Here is a 16,976-nt window from a genome sequence, read left to right as displayed (position 1 = left end):
AGTGCTTCTCCCGAGCCAAGGGGAGAGGAAAGCGCCCGGCAAATTCCAAGATTTTTTAATCTTTGAGAGTCACTAAGAAGAGGTTGATGAAACAGCTTGGTCTTTTAAAAAACGTTGTGGTTAAACGTTGAACTTCACATTCATTTAGCAGGAAGGGATGCTCTATTCGGGATTAAAGGTGGGGAAAAAATTATTCCATGCCAGTCTACATAGGGAAGAGATTTAATTAAAAGTTGATGTTTTTGCTTGCTTGTTAAGGCGAAGGAAAAACAAATAATGTTTTTATATAGTGGAAAGGGGCAACTATGGGAGACCTACGGTGGTAAAGCAGTGACTAAGTGATACAATTTTGGAGGATGGAAGAAACTGAATAAACTAAAGGAACCGGGACAGATATGTTACAGAAAAAAGGAAGGACATGTTGTCCTAGGAGGTAGAAGTTTATGTAATAGTTGAAAACAGATTAGTTGTGAAGACCTAAGAGTGATGTGCTCAGAAGTCTATTCAAACTGGATGAGATAAAGTTCGCGGGCACTGTTGGAAAAGAGAGATAAGGGAGGAATCAGATCACAAGCAGTTATTTGTCTGCTAAAAAGAGCCCTGTAGAAGACAGAAAGGAGGGGCTGCCAAAGAGTTTTTCAGCATTTCTTTTGGAAAGTGATTAATGATCAGTTTTGCCCAAATGCTTGTTTTATCTGTTATATTTATAAAAGTCTAAACTCAGGGAAGCAAATAGGTTTAATACGTCATGTCAGCTCCCATTGATTAGTAAACCTGCAGTGTTATTGGAAAGGATTATGAGGCCTGTTCTAGCTCAGCGGGAGAGAACCCTGTGATTCATTAGCAACGTCTACTGTGGACCAAGCATAAAGGGTTGATGTATTTGCTAACTCGGGAACCGTAACTATAAGTTATTTAGTCCAATTTCCTGACATACAGATCAGAAGCAAGGCAGCATTTAGATATCCATCACAAGTTTATATGAAAGTAGAAAGGTCAGACAAAGCCACCCTACTTTATTTAAGATTTCTTAGCTGAAAGATTTGAACTTTGGAATGTGGCTTTTGAAACCTATAGAGTTCAGACAGAGACATCAGACTCCACTTGTTTCTTTAATTTGTTTTCAGATTTCATGTTGGCTCCTTCCTTCCACATTCATCTTGCACTGGTTTATAAATACACTTGAACTTCATATTCAAAGAAGTTTAACCCCAAATTTTGGCTATTATCTCATATTAGTTTTCTGATATTCTTTTTAGCAGTAAGGGATGCTCTATTCTGGATTAAAAATCTGTCAAAACATATTGGGTTTTTGTTGGTGGTGGTGGTGGTTGTTTTTGAGACATATTCTCAAGCTGTTGCCCTGGGTAGAGTGCTGTGGTGTCATAGCTCACAGCAATCTCTAACTCTTGGGCTCAAGCAATCCTTTTGCTCCAGTTTTTCTATTCTTTTTTTTAAATATTAAATCATAGCTGTGTACATTAATGCAATCATGGGGTACAGGGTGGTGTGGTGTTTTCATATACAATTTGAAATACTCTCATCAAACTGGTTAACATAGCCTTCATATCATTTTCTTAGTTATTGAGTTAAAATGCTCATACTCTGCTTTTAGAAAGATTCACTTGTACCCTTGTATGATAAACCAGGGAGGTGACCCCACCAATCACCCTTCCTCAACCCATCCACCCCCTCTCGCCTCCCCTCTCCCTCTCTATATTCTAAGGCTATAATTAGGTGATAGCTTTCCTATGAAAGCTATAAATTAGTTTCAAAATAGGGCTGTGTACATTGGATACTTTTTCTTCCATTCTTGAGATACTTTGCTAAAAAGAACATTTTCCAGCTCCATCCATGTAAACATGAAGGAGGTATAGTCTCCATCTTTCTTTAGGGTTGCATAATATTCCATGGTGTACATATACCACAATTTATTGATCCATTCATGGGGGAATGGGCACTTGGGCTTCTTCCATGACCTCAAAATTATGAATTGGGCTGCAATAAACATTCTGATACAAATATCTTTGTTGTAATGTGATTTTTGGTCTTCTAGATATATACCTAATAAAGGAATTGTAGGATCAAATGGCAGGTCTATTTTCAGTTCTCTAAGTGTTCTCCAGATGATTTCTCCTAAAGGAAGGAATTAGTTTGCATTCCCACCAGCAGAGTTTTCTATTCTTAGTAGAGACAGGGTCTTACTCTTTCTCAGGCTGTGCTTGAACTTGTGAACTCAAGCAATCCACCTGCCTCGGCCTCCCAGAGTGCTAGGTTATAGGCATGAGCCACTGTGCCTGGCCAAAACATATTGGGTTTTAATGGGATAAACGGGAAGGAGATGATATGAAGATAGTGACACTATCTCCACACATAGAGAAATCTCTGCAGATGAGGTAGGTAAGGTTGCCATGCAGAACCTTCAAGGATACAAATATTAGTCAGAGGACCCAGGAAGAAGGCAAAGTATGTCTGGGGACAGCAACTTCCTTCCTTTTCTTCAAGGCCTCAATTTATATAGAAAATAAAAATTATCTATAAGAAAAAAAATCAGAGAGTCTATCATTTCCTTAAACATTTTATTAAGCATATAAGCACTGATATATTTCTAGAGTATTATTAACCTTTTTGATTAACATTGTCAAAACTAATTTCTACATTGAGCCGTTCCATTCCTATTTGCTATACTTGTGTTATAAAATTCCTCTGCTATTAGGTAGTGCATTGTTCGTGTGAAGCTGTTTTTAAAGGAAGCACGTTCTGTCTTGATAAATATCAGGAAACTACCAGATGTTTCCTACTGTCTAAGCCAAAGCAGTCAACAGTATGATCATGCTTTCACCGCTGTGGTCACCCACAGCCTCCACTGTCCTACAGAGTCCAGTGCTTTAGAACACGGCACAGTGTGTGAATTAAATATTAGAACAAAACAAACAAGTGACAAACATTATTCTAACACTCTTTTACTTTCCTCACTGAAGAATATGTGGTAGCCATTTTTAAATTCTTAATCCACAAAAGGAATAATCTGCTTTCTAATAACATGGAACATTTCCTCAAGAGAATGCACGTTTTTTCCTCTTCTGAAAAATGGAGACTCTTTTAAAAGATTCGCAATTAAAAAAATGACTTGTTGTTTAAGAATAATATATCAAGGAAAGCTAATTCCTAAGCACATCTCTTATTTGAATAACCCAGAAGTGGTTGTATTACCCTTGACAGTTGCCGGCACACCCTGAGAGGGGGTGAGCTGGGAGAGTCAGACAGGGTTTCAGATACAGTAAACAGTATCACAGTGATGGGAAGCAGCTTAAGACTTACTGAGCTACCAGTCAGCAGTCCCGGGAAGGGATAGACAGATCAAGGGAGAAGACCTGCGAGATTCCAATTGTGTGTTGTATAGTCACAAAGCCAAACTAAATAGTTGATATTAATATTTGTATTAGGAGATAAAACAAGGCCATTGAGGGTTATTGAAAGGGGCAATGTGCTATTGGATTGGTGGTGAGATTCCTCCTGGGGAGCGATGAAGAGATAAATGTAAAGGGCAGTCACACTATGCCTGCGTGCATGTGCGAGCCTGGAAGGAGCTGCGACCAGACCGGTTCAGAGGCAGAGAGAGAAGCATAGAGGGTGAAGCTCGGACGGCAAAGGAGAAAAGAGCTCTGAGTGGAAAGCAGCTTCCCATGATATTGAAGGTCACGAGTGAATAAGAATTTAAAAGCTCTGAACTTGGCAGTTGGAAAGTCACAGGGAGAAAGTTGGTAGTGAGAATGGAGATGAGATTGTAAGAGTTCAAAGAATGACTAATTAGTAAAGAATGGAAACAAGCAAATGATACAAACAGAAAGTATGACAGTGAGTAAAACTATGGACGGGATTGCTCTCACAGGAAGCAGGAACAAGGGAAAGTTTCTCCTTTGTTTTATTATAATAATCGTTTTGTTATTGATTGGAATAGATGATGCAAATCACAGTTTTAGGCACACACACACACAAGGAAAAGGCTTATTAATTGAGGGCAAGAGATAGAAAATCTAAGAGATAAGGTGTATCTTGTAGACATAGGTCCCAAGAGATCCAGGGATACTAAAGCTCAAAGAAGATAGACTTAGCAAAAAAAAGAAAACACTTGCTTCATTATCAGGAAAAGAGACAGAGCAATGAAGAAAGGTGAACATTCGACATGTTCTCAGGCTGGAAGGAGAAAAAGGAAGAATGTGCATTGGCTGTTCTTAAACTTTTCTGCTGAGTAGAAGCATAGGACACTTGCCAGCAAGACAATAGCCTGAAGTTGAACTGGATTTTTTTTAGAGAAGAGTAAGAGTTTGTAAATGATGCAGCAGTGACTTCAAGTGAGAAATAAAAGGCAGATGAAAGTGAGAAGAAAAGCCGCGTAGTATATGGCCCCGGTTAGTAAGGGTTTCTCCACACTCCTCAGATCCTGAGCACTGAGGGAACGTGAGACTATGAGAAGACGGGGATGGTCGCCTTCTTGGGGAGGCTCTGGGATCTTAGGCCGATTTTTATCACCGTCTTATCACACTCTCTTACATGCATTGGAGTGACTAGTCCCTCTTCTCTGCCTATAGACAAAAATAAATTACCTATAGCCCTACTTTATTCTGGCAAGACTCATGTTTGCGCCCTCTCTTGGATCAATTACACACCACTAGGATCTACCCTGGGAGCTAAGGAAAGCTGCTCACATTACTTGTGGGTGCCCAGAGCTGATCACAGGGGAGGAAGTGAACCAATTTGCAAAACAGCCTCAGAGCCTCCTGGGAGGAAAGGGACTCCTGCGCCCCATGGTGGAGTTTATGTAACACAAAGTTGCCTGGCAAGAAAAAAATGGCAAAGGTCCCACAGAGAAATGCACTAGAGGAGCAGGACCCATTATGCGCTGGTGACTTGGGCTCCATTATTGAATGTCTGGGGCAGTAAGCACTGCAGGGGTCATCCATCCCTGCCTGGATTGACCTTTGGCAAACAGCTGTTGAGCATATGTGTGACTCAACCAAGGGAGCCACGATTCTGAGCTTAAGCTTAAAAAAAAATGGGATTCACACACATTACTAAAAAATGGAGAAGCTTTGATTGCACTGTTCAGAAGCAACAGAAAATGTGAACTGATGAGATGTTTCACTCTCTGTCCTCTTGACAGCTCAACTCATCCCATTTTGGACCAAGTAAGACCCTGGAACTCTTTCAAATTTGGAGTGAATAATTAATGTTCAATTGAGAATATATACTTCCTATTAGTAATAAGGAAATTGAACAAGTTAATGAGGGATCAAAAGAAAATATCATCATATCGTTACTTGAAGACCTTCGTCCCAGTCATGTATAATTACGTAGTTGTCTTCCCCACTGTAAGCTCCGTAAAGCAGACACAGACTTATTTACTCCTGTAACTTTAGAACTTAGAAGTAGCTGGTCTATTTTATTTTATATATTTTTTCATTAAATCATAGCTGTGTACATTAATGCAATCATGTGGTACAATGTGTTAGTTTTACATACAATTTTGAAATGCTTTCATCAAACTGGTTAACATAGCCTTCACGGCATTTTCTTAGTTATTGTGTTAAGACATTTATATTCTACACCTAGTAAATTTCACATTACCCTTGTAAGATGCACCGTAGGTGTGGTCCCACCAATCACTCTCCCTCCACCCATCCTCCCCCCTCCTCTCTCCTCTGTCTCCTTTTTCTCCTTCTTCTTGGGCTATAATTAGGTTATAGCTTTCATGAGAAAGCTATAAATTGGTTTCTTAAGCACTTTACTTCACTCCTATTTCTTAAGAAGATACAGATGCAGTGTTGACATGTATTTTTTTAAAGGGTGGGGGGTGCTTTGCAGACTCTTCTTTATCCAGGTCATGAACAATATTTGCTGTATACAGAAGTATCTTGTGAGGACAGTTTGGAGGAAATGAAGAAAAGACTCAGAAAAGAATAACAGTAAGAGATGAGATGTGAGTGGATTGAGTAGAATTTAAAACCACAGGTGACCTTAAGAGAGTGAGTCCAGGACTCCTGAAAAGCAGTGTGATAATACCTGACATTGGCACAATACAACTATGATGCTAAAATGGTGCACTGCCTGACACAGGCTGATTGACACAAAGAAAATCAGAACATGGGGAGTAATCGAGAGAAGCAGGGGACCAGAGAGTAGGATGCAGGCGAATACTAGATTTATATAAGGGAGAGGGAAAGATGGAGGCCTAGAAAATTCACAAGTTTGGGACTTTGAAGATGGAAGAATTTTAAGATCAGCCAGTGCTGGCAGAAATGAATAGGAAAAGAAGACAAAGCAAACTCAGTAGCAACTATGACCCTGAACAAAAGCACAATACTGGTATTTTGATATTTAAATTCATAATTTATCATAAGGCAAGAGGTGCTTGTCATCATATTCCACATTCTGCCCAAGGTGCTGCTCTCCCTGAAAGAGGGTCAGGGTGCAGGACTGAGGTGACTTTGACCTCTAACTTAGATGATTGATAAAAATAAGTCCTGGCTTAAATAAATCATCTGAGAGCACCAGGGGTCAGACCCTTGACAATTTATCAGGCCTAGAATGAGAAGAAATGAGAGTGAAATGCATCATTAATCAGTCCACAGAGAGGTATGGAAATTAGACAAGGCAATGACCTCCCACCCCTCAGTCCTCACGGGTACTCCCATAACCCCCCACCACACTCTCCTATTCTCCTTACTTTTCCTCCCCTGAAGAGTTTTAAGATGATCCCATCACAAACCTCAGAATGTGCAGGACAAATTGGCTTTGGGGGAACTAAAGATTACTAAAATATGAGAAAGGATGCTTGATTCACTATTAACCAGGGAAATCAGATTTAAAACAACAATAGCTGTTAGATAGCTAAAGCGGGGGGGAGGTCACTTCCTAAGCAGTGGTAAAAGTGTACAAAGTGGACACCCTTAGTAAGAGCACACAGCACAGGGATGGGGGTTTTCTCAAAGTGAATACTACTGTGTTACCAGGGGCCCCACCCATTACCAAAATATTGCCAGCATCCCAGACACCCCCTTTATGTTCCCTTTTCAGTGATTATCATACACCCAAGAGCAGCCACAGTCTTTACTTCTGACACCACTGTTTAGTGGCATTCAGAAGCACAGTTATTTTGTTCAAATTTGTAATACTCTCTAGGCTCAAAGTAGAAATTATTTTTAAAAAGATGAAAATTATTAATATCCCAGATTGGTGACATGCCCCCCCCAATAGCAATATTTTAGCACTTTAAAGTAGTGTTATAATGTATAGTTGTAGAATGGAATAGTGGGAAGGACAAAATGGATTTGTAACCACTTAGGTTAGAGACGCTGAAAATTGTAAGGTTGAAATGTTGAAAGAGTCATCATCTGGAAATTGGCAGGGGATGTGGGAGGGGCAGAGTTGAAGTCTCTGAACCGTGTGTCGAGGTCATCAAGGAAAAAGCTGGGTTAGCAGGAGACTTTGTCCAGGGAGAGAAGAAGGCGTGAACTTTGAACATTAATAACTAAAGGCAGCACATAGTGATCAGAATGTGACAGTGGGGAACTCCTCAGTCCCTTAAAAAACACGGTGGAAAAAAAAACACAGTGGAAGAAGATCTAGCCTCAATGACTCGTTGTAATGAAGCAAAAGTGAATGGGAGGAAAGGATTAAGAAGATGGGTCAGTTTGGCTGTTGTGCAATGGAAGGTGGACAGGGCACTGTGGGGGGCATGCAGGGTCATGGCCCCCCATCTTCTGCTCTGCAAGTCCCCAAGACAGTGCAACAGCATCAGGGTCTAAACCAAAAGCAGAAAGAAACCCCTTTCCTGTGGGAGAGGGACTTTAGTATGGGTTTTACCTTACTGACACTTTTGAGATGAAAATAGGAGGTTGTCTTATGAAGGAGAGTAAGGGGGGCATATATATGTTACATTTTAAATTATATTTCAGAAGATTAACTCATACCTGAAACCCATTCCCATATACCCATGAATATGACAGGTTGAGAACTCTTGGTTTAAGGAAAATGAATATTTGAAAAAGTAATCCACTGAGGACATTTATTTAAACAGAATAAGGACACTGTGTGGTGGGAAAACTTTGGATTAAAGTCAGAAGTCCTGATTAAATACGTCCCCATAGAAAATCCCTTCATGGGAGCCTTAATTTTCTCATCTACAGGTTGAAAGTAAGTCATAGGGTAAAATATTCATCCTGCTTACTTCTCAGGGTCAAATCAAATAACATGACTGTGCGTAGAAAACATCAAAAGACCACACAAACAGGAGTCACCGTTAGCATAGTGCTTACCTATTGGTTAATTCATCCCCAAGCAGCCAGCGTTTCCTAGAATATTAAAATGGAAAGCAGGAAAACATCCTCCTTCTTCCCACTGGTGACTAAATGGGTGAATCTCCTTCTCTATAATCTGTCATCAGGATTGAAAAGGGAGCTTTCTTGTAGAAACTTTCAGTGGCCTGAATTCTATAATCGCAACAGTCTTTTTATTTCAGGTTTAAGTGCATGAGAAATGATACTGATAGAAATCACACTGTGATTATTTTTCTGTTTTCTCCTCATTCCAGATTTCCTCCTGGATATCTTCACCCTAAGTATCTGAACTAAAAATTTAAAAAAAAAATGGGGTTCATTGCATAGTAAACATCAGTAAAACACTCAGAGAAACAATTGTAGTAAAATCTGTTTAAGTAAAGCCCAAACACCCCATTCAGCAGAAAGTTTTCATTCAGTTTTTAGAAAATATAAGAGGTTGAGGTTATTCTAATCAGGTTTTAGCGACAATAATAACAGTGATGATGATGGAGATAAAGGATGAGAAATTTGAGGAAGTGAGAGAAGGAGTCAGGGAGAGAGAACAGAGAAGAAAGAGGAGACGGGAGGAGAGGAAGAAGATGGAGAGGAAGAGAACCAAGGTATCAACAACAATGCAGAAGACTAAGGTGGTGGATGGGACTCTAACCCTGCACCCTACATCCTCTATCTTCATTCATTATTTTGACTTCTCTTCAATGAGGTGAACTATGCCAGTTATGAAGGGGAATACAAAAGATGTATTTCAGGCAATTCTTTGTTATGTACATGATACCAGATAACCTGATGGTTTCAAGTAAAAGGAATCAAATTAGGATTCTTGAAAGAATAGAATTTGCAACATCTAAAGAAACAATACTAAGCCTTGAAAAAATAAGAGTTTAAGCTGAGCTGGACTTCCTAGATTTGAATTCTTCTTCCATCATTTAAAAGCTGTAGGACCCAGGGAAAATTTCCTAAGCTTTCCAAGGCTCAGTGTTGTCATTGCAAAAAGGAAATAATCCTGGCACATATTTTATAGGCTCCTTGTGTGGATAAAATAAGATAATGCACATGAAGCCTTTGGCATAAAGTCAGATTTCAGGAGACACACGTTGACCAGCACCAGAAGAAGCCTCTAAACTCGGAGACTATACACCTAACATTCTCAGACTGGCTTGGCTGCTAACTTACTGCGTGACCTTTAGGTGATAAGGATCATGGACTCGTGGTTTCCTCATCTATCTTAGAGATCAGAGTGAAGACCAACTTCACTTGTACTGCCAATTCAAGTTCCACGTCCCCAAGACCACCCTTCAACTCACTAACTCACCAGAGAGAGTCACAGAACGAGAACTCACTAAGGCTGTTGGATTCACCATTACAGTTTATTGAGTCTAAGGGAGCAAATTAAAATCACCCAAGGGAAGAAATGCATGGAGCAGTCAAGAAACAAAATCACTACAGCTGGTGAGGCAAAGTCTAGAAAGAAAGAACATTCGAGAAAGTTCTAAACAGGGAGCTCCCAGGTGTCGAGCACTACTGTTTTGGAAATAATGTGACAGAGCACACAGACCATGGCTGGCCACGCCAGCTCACTTTAGCTGGTATCTGGAGTCTTTAATAGGACTCTATGGTGAACTGGCCTGAGTCCCCAGTTTACCAGGAGATGAAGCTGATACCTAGAGATCAAGCTGACACTGCATATTGGACTCTCAAGCATGGCCTGAAACTCCCAGGTAAACAAAGCTAGGAAGGACATTCAAGTGGCTAAGAGATTACTTCACATGGGCCAAGAACAAAAGCTAGACAGCTCTCTGGGCATAGTTTCTACACCCTATCAAAGCTGAGCTTCCAGCTCTAACACTCTTAACGAGAAGCCTTCAAACCTTTAGTATACAAAAGGGAGCAACTTTTGCATATTGACTTGAGCACATATATGTTGCATAGGACAAATACCCATATATTCTATGGAATGCATGCTGATTTTAATTTAATTTTAATTTTATTGAAAATATTGGTAACATTCCACTAAACTGACCACTCATAATGAGTCCTAACATGTAGTTTAAAAAACATTGTGTAGCAAACCAGCAGACCATGGCCCACAGGCCAAATCCGGTCTGCTTCTTGTTTTTATAAAAGTACCTTTAATGGAGCACAGAAAAACCCATTGGTTTACATATTTTATTTTCTGGGGCTGCTTTCATATTAAAGCAGTCGCCATACAGATAGCAGGCAGGCAGAGTCTAGAATATTCACTACCTGGCCCTTTGCAGAAAAAGTTTGGCAGCCCTTGATTTAGTGTACCATTATGATTTATAACCTCAGGAAAATACATTTATAATATTACCTTGCAACCCTTCCAATGTATGACAAATGCATAACCTTATGCCCATTTTTTAGTTTATACGAATTCATGATAATGTTACATATTTTAGATTCCAAGCACCTAAGTAAATTTTTCAAAGGGAGATCTGCAGTACTGTTTTGGGAAATGTCCTTCTAAAAAGGTTAAAAGAATCTCATATTTCTAGGGCCACCTACCAAGTCGGAAGATGCAATGAGTCTTTGCAATGCTTCAAGCTCATGATTTGTGTGTCTTTAAACTTGTGATTGATTAATCAAAAAGTATTCACAAATTATTTCCCTTTCAGATAAACTGTACCTTTCAACAGCAGCAAAAGATGAGGAATTATGTGAGAAACTTTTGGCACAGTGAAGGATTCAGAAGATTGAGAAACACTAATCAGGATTGCAGGGAAACTGTTCAACCTCAATAAGAGAATACATTGGACCAAGGGGGTGGGGACCTTCCAACACAGACACGTACCTGAAGAAACTTCACCAGAAGTCTCTCAAAAGTCCAAACTCACACAGAGTGGTCAGAGGAACAGGAGAAAATTTGGGGAAGTGGGGAGTTGATTAAGTAGTGTATTCAGATTCTCTGGGCATCTCTCTCAACTCAGCCATCTGAGACAAATATTGGGAAAAGACTAGGAAGGGATACAGTCCATTCTAGAGGTTGAGCTACGGGCAGATGGAAGGCAGAAGGGCACAATATATTGGTTTTTGAAATATTAGCAGAAGTGGATTATTGTATGTAGCCTTCCTCCTCACTAGACTGAGTGACTTGTGATGGGAAGAGAAATAAAAACTGGAACACCACTGAGTTTGACATCATTGGAGATGAGTCCCTCATTTGAAGAGGTGATCAAGTTGCAAGGGTTCTTTCTACTCTACAACAAAAGACACAAAAGGAACATAATCAGATCCTGAGGTCTTCTGTTTTACAGAAATTAATGGGTCTATTAGTAAAAACTAATTTTATAAATTTAGTGAAAATTAATTTTTCTAATCTTGTAAAATTAGTTTTATGAGATATTGAACAGGAGGTACTGCTCATGTTCTTCTAGGTGAAATTAGGCTTTGCCACCACTGGCTGCCATGATGTTGTCAAGTCACTGAAACTCTCTCCAACTCATTTTGATTTGCTCTCACAATAAATTTCAAATCTCCCCCCAACCTTTTGTAATTACTTGCTGAGTGTATATCCTGACCATCCCTACTTTATGTCTTTAGCACCAGAACCTCCTGGTTCATCATAATGAAGTTTCTTGCCTATCCCCTGAATATTCCTTGGGAAATATCCTTTAAAAAGGCTAAAAGGATCTTGATCATTTTAAACAGCTTCCACAGCCCATGGCCAAGACCTAGATCTTCACCTGCTAAGGTGGATGGATTATAAAATGACCCCAATTTTCAATCTTTCCTTGTGTTTATATCTCTTGCCATGTGACTTTGCAGCTTTTCCACTCAAGAAGGGTCATCTGTTTGCTTTCCCCTTGAATCTGGGTTGGATTTGTGTCTTGTTTTGGATAACTGAATGCAGTGAAAGGGATAGTGTGCCAGTTCTTTTTCTGGGCCTTCATATGCTTCATATACTTCTAATCTCTTAGGTTTACAAGCCTGCCATGCGATGAGAACAAGCCCAGGAAAGTTTGCTGAAGGATGAAAGACATCTGACACCATCACTCACTTTTCCCTAGATGTCTTCTTGCTCACATCCAACCAGCCTGACCCCTGCTGCTCTACAGCTGAGTGAGTGAAACCAGCCAAGATCAACAGAACCAGGCCCAGGCAAGCTGACTGTTAGATTCATCAGCAATTATAAATGCATTGTTTTAAGTATTGAATTTGGTATAGTTTGTTACCTGCAGCAGCAGACTTTTTATAAAAGTATACCCAATTAACTAGCAGGTTCCTTTTGTGCTTCTTATACAAAAATGATAGATATCTTCTTGTTCTGCCAAGCTATACTTAGTATGTTAAAAATTTTCCTCTTAGTTTAATGCTTTGCAAATTTATTTTCCTTCATGTAAGCTATTATCTGTCCCCTTGTTAAATTTTACTAGAGTAAAAAGGTAGAAAATTTCCTAGTCTTACTATAATCATTCATGTTTATTACCCCTTTTTTTCTCAAACAATTCATTAAACTTGAGAAATGTTACTACCATTTGTTTTGACTGTCAGTTCCTAAAATGAAGGAAAACTAATGGCTAAACTTGTCTGTAAAGTATCACGTTTATAGTCTTTTGATTCATTTGTTAAGTCAAATTGAAATGGTTTTTAAATGTCGAAATTACTTCCTAACTCAATTCAGAAAAATCTGAATATTAACAAATACTATTCTACCTCACATCCACTTTACATTTAAATAATATATGTAAGCAACAATTAGCTGAAAACTCAGCTGGATCCAGTCTCTCAAAGATTTATGAAAGCAAAAAAGAGAAAAGGCAAATTTGGATCTCGACAATTGAAGAGCAGGCACATCCATGTTGTATATGATATTTCTCACTGACATATAACTTCAGTTGTAATGGAGGAATGTTTAATGACAACAGTCTCTGAACTCTTCTTAAATAATCAGTAAACTAACATACTATCAGAGTTTTCTGGTTATATTTTCAAATACTTCTTATAAAGTTTAAATGTTTCTCCCCTCTTTTCATTTTTCTCTCTTAAATTGAGACCCATATAGGTTTCAATACCATTTCAAAACACTCCATAAAGTGAGACCAACTTCCTTTTCTTCCTTTCTGTATTGTATCAAAGATAATACAATACAGTTTAAATGAATACACTAATTCCATGGAAGAGATATCTTTTAAATTTATATTTACTCAGATTAATTCCAAAAGGAATTTAAAGCTGCTTACTAATAAAGAGTGATGAATGCCAAGATAGGAGTCTATATGTATATATATATATTTTTTAGTGGACTGAAGGATCTCTATTCACAGCCAAGAGATTTAGGCCCACTAATTCCCATACCAACTCTTTGAAGTAGATCATACCCGTCATCTGTCTGTCTCAGGCTGCCTATGAGAAAAGGCTAAAATGTGACAGACTGAAACCTAAAGCTACCTTTATTAAGGAAAACATGCTTTTTATAGAGAAAAAAATTCAATAACTTCTTAGAAAAGATTCTTTGGTCCCTATAAGAAAGCAAAATTCATCCAGCAGAATTCAAAAAAATCAATCAGAAAAAAGTAACCCTATTAAAAAGTGGGCAAAGACATGAACAGAAGTTTTTCAAAAGAAGATAAATGGCCAACAAACATGTGAAGAAATGCTCAACACAACATCAGGAAAATGCAAAATAAAAATACAAGGCCATCTGTCCTTACTCTTGTTGGAATGACCATTATTAAAAAGTCAAAAACCAATAAATACTGGTGAAGCTACAGAGAGAAAGGAATGCTTATACATTGTTGGTGGGACTGCAATTAATAAAACCTTTTTGGAAGACACAATGGAGATTCCTCAAAGATAGAGATGCAGACCCACCATTCAATCCAGCAATCCCACTGCTAGATATCTACCCATAACAAAAGAAGTCATTGTATCAAAAAGACAACTCTACTCAAATGTTTATTCTAGCACAATTTACAAAAGTGTGGAATCAACCTAAGTGTCCATCAATTCATGAGTGGATTAACAAAATATATATTTTAGAACCTCCATAGTTGACAATCTCCGTACATCGACCAATTCCTTAAGTTGACCTAATTCCATATGTTGACCAATTTGTTGTAGTCTCTTGAGTGGTCGACTTAAGAGGTTCTACTGTAATTGGGCAGTAAATGGGCACACTGAGCACCAAGACATGTAAAGGTCATAGGAAATCTAGAAATTGGGAGGAAAAAAGGGGTAAAAACCTGACTATTGGGTATAATGAACACTATTTGGGTGATGAGCACGCTAAAAGCCCCAACTTAAGCAGTATCTATAAAATGAAAACATTTGTATGCCTTAATATTTTGAAATAAAAAAGAGGAAGCAAAATTCACCCACTTGATAGGATAACATTTTTATGAATATTACAGAAAATTACCCATCTAACCATCCACCTAACAAAAACAACTAAAACAAACTGCTATCAAATGTTATATCAAACATCAAGACTAAACTTTTCTGAGACTATGGTAAGGATAACTAAAAAGCCATATCAGAAAATAATTGAGTTAATAGTCATTCTTCTCCCCATACACTGTGGCTTCTAAAGGCAGCACTACACATTTAAGGCACCATTTTGCCAGTGACACCAGAAATATGATTGCAAGTACCTCATATAAGGTACTTCTGAGAATTAAATAACACAATCTATGTAAAGAGCTTACTACAGTGCCAAGAAAATATGGCACTTCCCATGTATAAATTATCATCATCATCATCATTGTCAAAAAATACACAAAATGCTTTCCTATTTATCCTACCTTATACTTCTTAATATGTTTGGTGACTTCTGTTCTTCTGTATCTGATTAATTGTAATATCTGTAAATTTCTCAACATTAAGGAATTTTTCTAGTTCAGCACTGTGTCTTGTAGACCTAGACCAGTGCCTAATACACAGTGGAAGATTCATACATTTTTGTTGTTGAAAAAATAACTTTATTTACACTTAAGGGCAGTACAGATTATTTTTTATGGCTGTTGAATTACATGAGGGTGTGTTTTCTTTAAGTGTAATTTTTGCACAATAACTTCTGGGCTGATTTCTGAAATTTATAATTTATTTCCTCCTTTTCTTTTTGTATATTCAATGCCATCAGGCACCCTTTAATATCAGGCATTTTTTTTTTTAAAGAAAAGGAGATCAACATTTATTTTTTTATGTATTTTTATTCTAGATTAATATGAGGGAACAGATAATTAGGTTACATTGTTAGTGTCTGTTAGGTAGAATTGAAGTCGTAGCTGTGTCCCTGGCCCAGGAGGTGGGCCACATACTGTTAAATGCACCTGTTAGGTGAGAACACAGCAATCCCTCTCTCACCTCCCCTATCTCCCCTGCTCACTTGAGTTTAATGGTCTTTTCTGATATGTATTTGTCATCTACTGGTTTCATATTAGTATTGAGCACATTGGATTCTTGCTTTTCCATTCTTGTGATACTTTACTAGGTAGAATATTCTATATTCAGGTTAGTACAAAAGATGTAAAGTCTCCATCTTTTTTTAAGGCTAAATAGTATTCCATGGTATACATATACCACAGTTTATTAATCCATTCATGTGTAGATGAGATTAATATTCAATGAGTGTGTGAACTAAAAGAAAAAGGAAAAATGGCAATGAGTGTATATATTTCCCCAACCCTAGCGAATGGTTCTTAACCGTCCATGGATACATCTCTTCAAACTGAATGTAGCTCAGAACAAAAAAGTGTTTATGACTCTTTCTGATTTCCTCTGCTTAGGCCATCCAGATGCACAGAGTAGAGTATCAGGGCTCATTCTAACGGGAAAACTGCCACCGTGGTTTCTCTCTCATGCCTCTTTGTTAAATCAGAATCACCTTCTCCTTCATTCCTGCTTCTAAATCTGTTGTACCAGAAACAGAAATTAAGGCTACTTACCATTATTATTATGATTGTTGGAGGAGGTTAAAGAGAATGTGATATTGGTAGACTATAACTGTTACTAACTAAATATCTGTGTGTTACTTGGGAAGATAAGTGGAATCAGTGAAAATACACCATCTATCAGGTAGCATTGACAGCACAAACTTAGTTCTGAGTCATAGGACATTAATACCAAAATTTACTTATACTTTAAAGCAGAAAACGTTATCAATATGCATTTTGCTTCTATTTTTTATTTTTTAAACAATTTCATTTTTTTAACTGGATAATATATTTACAAGGTCCCAAATTCAAAACTTTATAGAAAAATGTACAGTGAGAAGCCGCAATCTCATTCTCTTTTACTTGGTTTCACCCCAAATTGGCCCTAGTAGGTGGTAATTTTTATTAGTTTCTTGATTAGACCTCTAAAGTTTTTTAAAACAGAAATATTTTCCTATTTTCTCATTTATTGCACAAAATATAACATATTTCTGCATTGTGCCTTTTATTTAGGTATAAGCTTTAGAGATCTCTCTTTATATCAATGAGGAAATAACCTTTTCCTTTTCTATGGTTGCATAATATTTTACTGTATAAATGTATCACAGCTTATTTGTCAAGTCCATTTAGGTTGTTTCTAATCTTTTGCCATCATAACCTATGCTGTAATTAATAACCTTATACATTATATGTTTCATGTATAAACATATATGAATGCCAAGCAGGATCATAGGTAAAAAGTAAA

This window comes from Otolemur garnettii, unplaced genomic scaffold (genome assembly GCF_000181295.1).
Source record: "Otolemur garnettii isolate 467f Iridium unplaced genomic scaffold, OtoGar3 scaffold00005, whole genome shotgun sequence".
Classification (NCBI taxonomy): Eukaryota; Metazoa; Chordata; class Mammalia; order Primates; family Galagidae; genus Otolemur; species Otolemur garnettii.
Note: the sequence above shows the minus strand (reverse complement) of the source record.